This window comes from Malania oleifera, chromosome 8, assembly GCF_029873635.1.
Source record: "Malania oleifera isolate guangnan ecotype guangnan chromosome 8, ASM2987363v1, whole genome shotgun sequence".
NCBI classification, from domain to species: domain Eukaryota; kingdom Viridiplantae; phylum Streptophyta; class Magnoliopsida; order Santalales; family Ximeniaceae; genus Malania; species Malania oleifera.
Genome location: NC_080424.1, coordinates 83239533 through 83246516, shown reverse-complemented (window position 1 = coordinate 83246516; position 6984 = coordinate 83239533).

Here is a 6984-nt window from a genome sequence, read left to right as displayed (position 1 = left end):
CAACCCGAGACACACACATTCCACCTACCTCATGGGGAGGCGATCATCACACTCCAGGACGTTGCCATTTTTTTTTGGGCTGCCGATTGATGGTCGACTCATCACTGGTCATACTGTCGAGCCAATGGAGGGACCTATAGACTGTCGAGGATGACTCACCCTACGTACTCAGTATGAGGCTCTGTTAGGAGTCGTATCACCTGACAGCGAGTTGGTTCGTGCACGCATTTGTATACGGTTCCTTGAGGGGGATGTGTTTCGTCAGCTCCTGGCAGATGCAGATGCACAGACTATAGTGTGCCACGCACGAGCCCACTTGTTGCGTTTGATATGTGGGTGATATTTTGTGACGTTTCGGGCAAGTATGCGCATCTAATGTTCTTTCCACTCCTTGCGGAGTTGGGAGCAAGTTGCTCATACAGTTGGGGGGTCCACTACTTTGGCGTGGCTTTACAAAGAGATGTGTCGCACCACTTACCACTCGAAGACACAGATTGCTGGCCCACTTTTCCTACTACAGGTTTGGGCTTGAGAGGAATTTTTGTCGTTAGCTCCTACGCAGCGAGGTTTCCTACATATTCAGAGGGGCCACGACACTCGTCTGGTTGACCCACTCCCACTCGCATAACGATTAGTATCAACATCATTTATCCCTCCTCATTCATTCTATAAGTACTACGGATACTAATTCGTAGTACTATTCGTTACATTCGTAAACTTACGTTTCATCTTATACAGATGGAGAGATGACTTGAGGGCACCAACGGTTGGCTACACACATTGCCCTGGTACAAGTTCGAGTTGGACATGCACTGGGAGCATGAGGTATAGTCCAATTAAAGTATAGCACATAGTATTCTCTTTCTTTCTTTCAGTTTTATATAGTTTACTTAACTTTTATTTATGTTTAAGTGCAGCTCCTATGGAAGCCCTACATGGCTAAGATTCTAGTCGACTTGCCTCCTGATTGTACAGTCAAGAGTGACCTCTGGGTAGCCCGAGTGTCATTTATATGCTTTTATATTATTGAGTGGTATCTCCCTAACCGAGTCATGATGTAGTTCTGGTATTGATAAGGCATTCCCGACCGCTTTATGAAGTCGAGGGTAGATGTAGTTAGGGATGACCTCTAAGACATGGATGAGCGCAGTCGAGGGGTCACGAACTAGGTGACTACACAAGCGATATTTGTGACTATCTGGGAGCATCAGTCAGAGTACATCATACCAAGAGTGGCGTAGGATGGTTTGATGCATCCGGATGACCCATACTTCACCTTGTATAGGTCCATCACATGCCGCTTTGTCAACAGGACCTCTGCTGTATATTTTAGCCTTGTAAGAAGAATTTAACCCACACTTCCTTTTGTTATGTGTACGCTACGATTTGCATGGGTTAACCAAATTTTTTCGTATCCTGTAGGCTGACATAGTACATGAAGAAAATTAGATCTCGTCAGATCCTACTATCCACTGATTGATGAGTGTTGCATTGGACCTTGTCCACGAGGACGGTCGACGGATCTTAGCAGCTCAACCTGATGTACCAGCACGAGGAGATCAACTAGCTCCAGTATGAAGAGGACAACATGCCTTATTTAGTCATCCAGTGAGTCTCATCTTCTCGCCACCGGTTGTATAGGCAGAGTACATGTTCGGTCCATCAGCACAGTATGCGCCTTTTAGTACAGCTAATATTGCAAGACCGTCTAGTAGACTGATTGACGCCCCATCTGACTCTATTGCCACCCCATCGATGTCATTTTTATTGGATGACATTTTTGATAGGGAGAAGGTCGATGCACTCTCTATGTCGCCTCATTTTCGTCCAAAGACATCATATCAGTTCTCACCACGTGCGTTTCGCATGGTTGATAATTACACAATACCTCTTGGAGGAGATGATCCACACCTAGGACGATGGGACAAGACACCCGATGCAAATGACTAGTAGGGAGTGGGCAGATGCAGACGATAGCCACCACGACCCTGGAGACGACCTCGCTGCGGCACCGAGTAGTTTAACATTATTTTCATTTCATTTTTATGTATGTCATTAATTATTTTTATTTCATTTGTATAGTATTGATTATTTTTATTTCATTTTTATATCATTGATTGTTTTCATTTCACTTGTATAACATTTGATTATTTTCATTTCATTTGTATAGTCATGTGTCTTGTGCACACTTCATACTCTTGAACTTGATCTTTGAGTTTATTTATTTATTTATTTTATCTCCCTGCTTAGTTGTTTGTTTGTTTTTGTGTCTAGTTTTTATTTTGGTCTAATAAAAAAGTTTGTTTGGCATGATATTTGACTTAGCATTTTCTCTAGCCAACTACCGTACAAATTAATGGATTTCAAAATTAACTCAAGTGAATATAAAAATAAAATTAAATTGAGATGAATAAAATAACTTTTATTTAACTAAATAGTGAAAGATTAGACCTTTGTTCCAAAGAATTAAATACTGTCAAATGTAAAAAATGACACAACAGTTATTTATATATATATATATATATATATATATATATATATATATATATATATATGTATGTTACAACATGCAAAGTGCAGAAGCCTTAACCCAAAATGACAATAGATAGAAAATTTATGTTATTTTAAGTTTGAATGATATCACAACATCTAGAAGTGTCTGAAATTACTGAAAGTGATAATAATAACTTTGGTTTCATAGAGTCTGTACCAACCTATTATTTTCCTAAGTGTATTTAGATCACTTAATTACTACTTGTTGATTGGTTTGTAGACTAATTATAAATTCAGTTTTAATTTATGTTGATAATATAAAACAAATGATAATGTGAACTTTTTATGAGTTTATGACAAATAATAGATAAAAAATTATTCTCAAAATAATAGGAGTGTGGGCTATATTTTCATTCTATTTAAAAATAATATTATATATATATATATTAGATCGAGTGAAGTATGGTTTTTAAGGATTTTACTCACTCAGATAAGTCGAAATAATTTTTTTATATTTTTATTTAACTAGGGGCCAATTTTTAAGTAATTAAAATTAGATTCGTAAATATCTATCAATATCTTCTAAATTTTTTTAAAAAAATGTTTATAAATATCAAGTTCTTTTGATTAACACTCCAATTTTATGATAATAGTTTATAATGATGAATAAATAATTCTAAAAAATTAAATTTTATAAAGTAAATAGGAATATTTTAAAAAATTAACTCGTTCTTGAGATTTAAATAATTTAGGCTCCACCGAAAAGGACATTTTACAAAAAAATACTTATCTAGAAAAATAGTTATCTAAAAATAATTTTATTTATTATGAGTATTTTTAGTATATTTATTTTTTAAAAAAATACTTATATTTTTGAAGTTTTTTTCAAATAATTACTAATTCAATTGTCGAAAAAATTAAGACGTATATTCAAAAGCCTTCCTTGGAAAAATATTTTATAATTTTTTACAATTATAAATTAAAACACATTTTGAGTTATTAATTTCGAATTAAAATACTTTGTTTTTTTAATTAGGTATAATGCATTTTTAATTATATATATATATATATATATATAGGTGTGTGTGTGTGTGTGTGTGTGTGTGTGTGTAGTAAATCACGCAGAAGAACTTGCAAGATTTAATTTGAGAAGAAAGGACATCTATAAATGAGGAAATAAATCTCGTAGGATCAAGTTGCGAGATTTGTCACGCGTCATCTCAGAAACAAATCTCGCAATTTGGTCCTATGAGATTTGTTTCGCCCACCTTACCATGCGTTATCATCAGAAATACTGTACCTTTAAATCTTGTAGTACTAAGTTATGAGATTATGTGGGCATTAGATTGAGAAATTTTTTTTCAAATAAAATGTTATTTAATATTTTATTTTAATTTAATAATAAAACTGAAAAAACTTCCACAATCAATCTTTGAGGGCGGCCACAGTGGTGGGGCCCACCACCTTTTCCTTTTAGTTAGCCTCCCAGATTAGTAAATAGATTTTCCTAGATCCCTGCAAGCATTTGTTGCCCTGTCTCCCACCTGTCTGCGATTTTGTACAGGCCCCAAGAAGTCTGCGAGAATCTTTTTTATATTTAAAAATCAGTTCTCTTCAAGAGTGTTTTACAAAAATATTAAGAAAAAGAAAAAAATATCAATATGAATGAATGAAGAAAAATCTACATTTTAAACCCAACCGACATTTGGAAAAAATAAAAAATAAAGAAGTAACAAAATGAAGTTTTTTCCCATTTAACTTTTTTAAATATATATATTAAATAATATCCTATTCAGAGAAGTATTTCCCAACTCTAACATAACCTCACTATTTTGTCTAACAAGATTTAAACAAATATAGTTAAATCAAGTAGCGAGATTTGTCACGTGTCATGCGTAAAATAAATATAGACAAATTTCATTACTTGATCTAACGAAATTTGCCTTGACACGTGTCTAGACCAGATTGGACTGTTACATAAATCTCGCTACTTAGTGTAGATATATTTGCCTAAATCTTACTACACCAAGTAGCGAAATTTTTTGTGCATATGAGAATTTTTTTTGTTCTCCTTTATTTATTTATTTATTATAATAATGATTAATTAAATAATTGAAGAGAAGTATCATTTATTAATTTAAATTTTCACATAGATAAATTACATTTGTAAATATTGTATTTTTTAAAAAAATATTTTTTAACTTACATAAAACTTTATTTAATTAAGAAATTCTATTAATTTATAACGTTAATTTCATAATATAATAACAATAGAAAGCCTTAAATCTAACTAAATAAGGTCAACTATTTGTAGCGAGATTTCATTAATTTATCTGATCGAAAAAAAATTTTCTATTAAATTAAAAACTATTAAATCTTTCATCGTTATCTCATTCTAAGTTATTTTAAGTCTACTCACATCACTTTTAATAACAAAAATAATAACTAACCCACTCTTCCTCACAGATGCTTTACTAGTAAATATTATGATATAATCATAGTATAATTGTTGATTATTGTTATTATTATTCTTAATTTAAAATGAAGTCGAGGTGCTGATTGCATGCATGTGATGCATCGACCTCAATCAAAGTGTACCAACCTCAATCAAAATATTTTGCACATGGTGCGCAAACCTCAATCGAGGTGCTGATTGCACGCATGTGATGCATCAGCCTCAATCGAGATGTTTTGCGCTTACAGCACCAACCTCAATCGATCGAGGTGTTCAAGTACATGCAATGCATGTGCTCGAGTAGTGTAAATCACATTGTACGTTGACCTCAACCAAGGCATTCTGACCTCAATTGAGGCGCACAATTACGTGCAATGCACTTATGTATTGACCTCAATCGAAGTCCTCGAGTATGTGTAACACATATGGTGCAATGACCTCAATTGAGGTGCTCCAAGCATGTACGTCCACCATCCAAGGTATACAAAACTTGATCAAGGTGTTCAAGCTTGCGCAACACACAAAGTGTATCAACCTTGATCGAGGTGCCTAATCACATGCAACGCACGTGGTGGGTCAACCTTAAAACTGACTTGCCGTAAGCACGTATAATGGACATGGTGTGGTCAGCCTCAATTGAGGTGCCTTGAGTACATGCAATGCACCTAGTATGATCAACCTCGATCGAAATTTAGATTCATTTCAAAATTTATATCTGTATATAACAAACATTATCTTAAATTAGATAAAAAAAGATTTAATACAATATTAATTGTTGAAATGATTAATTAGAAATATAATAATATATTTAATAATAATACAAGACACAAAAAATATTTAAATTTTTATATTTTTCTATTATGTTTTCCATTCTGATTATGACTTGGAATTTAAAATTTAGTTATAAATTAACCAACCTTGCCTAAACTCCTTGTTGGTACTAAGCTAAGCTAAACTCAGTCAACGATAAGGGCACGAACGTAATTAAAAACAAAGCAAGGGCTATTTTGGGAGACATCAAAACTTCTAACCTAACAGCAGTGAGTTTTTTCTCTATTTATATTTTTTTTTATAAAAAAAAATACATTAAATAATACCTTTTTTAGGAAAATAATTCATTGAATGACATTTTCCCATTTGGATCATTTGATACCATTTTCAAAGTTGCCTCCAGTGACAACATTAAAAATACTGAAAAACATATTTCAAACTACAACTAGAAAATATTAGCTTATGATTTTTTTTAAAAATGAAAAATTCTTATCTTTTGTTGTTAGTATTCATAGCTAGGAACAAGCTCAAATACATAACTGAAAGGCCCAGCACATCTTGGTGTTAGCATGCCTAACAATGTGCTGATGCGTTTTTTTTTTGTTATTACTATACCTATTCTTATCAATTCAATATTTAAGATAGCATAAAATCTCACTTCGATTGCCTACAAGACAACCTAAGAACTTGTATGTTAATACAAAAGTTAAACAAAGAAAGCTTAGATATACGAAATTTTGCAAGGATAAAATTTGCATGACAATGAGCAATTTGGTGCTAACCTTGTCAGTGTCTCTATGTGCTAAATAAGTAGCATACATAATTTGAGGATTTATTGTTGTAAGATCACACCAAAGTACCCAAAAGCTTAGAGTAAGAAAAAACCTCTTTTTATCAACATCAACAGAAAACAGATTACTAACCTTGTCCAGTTCAAACTTGTTGGATAATAGTGTGACAACCCAAAGAATAATGGTATTTAAATAATAAAGAGTGAGAGAAATGGAAACAGTAACAGAAGGAGGCAGTCGACTCCGTCGACGACATCGAACTTTGGGAAAAATACCTCAATAAATTTATCAAGGCCTCATCGACAAATACATGGGATTCGTCGATGAGGGTATAGTAGGACCTCATCGACGAGGGCGAGCTTCGTTGACGAGAAAATACCAAGAGAAGAATTTAGGCTACTCTGAATTTCGTTGACGAAGGGTAAGGTTCGTCGACGAAATTACTTAAGGACTCGTCAACGAAATGACGTGGCT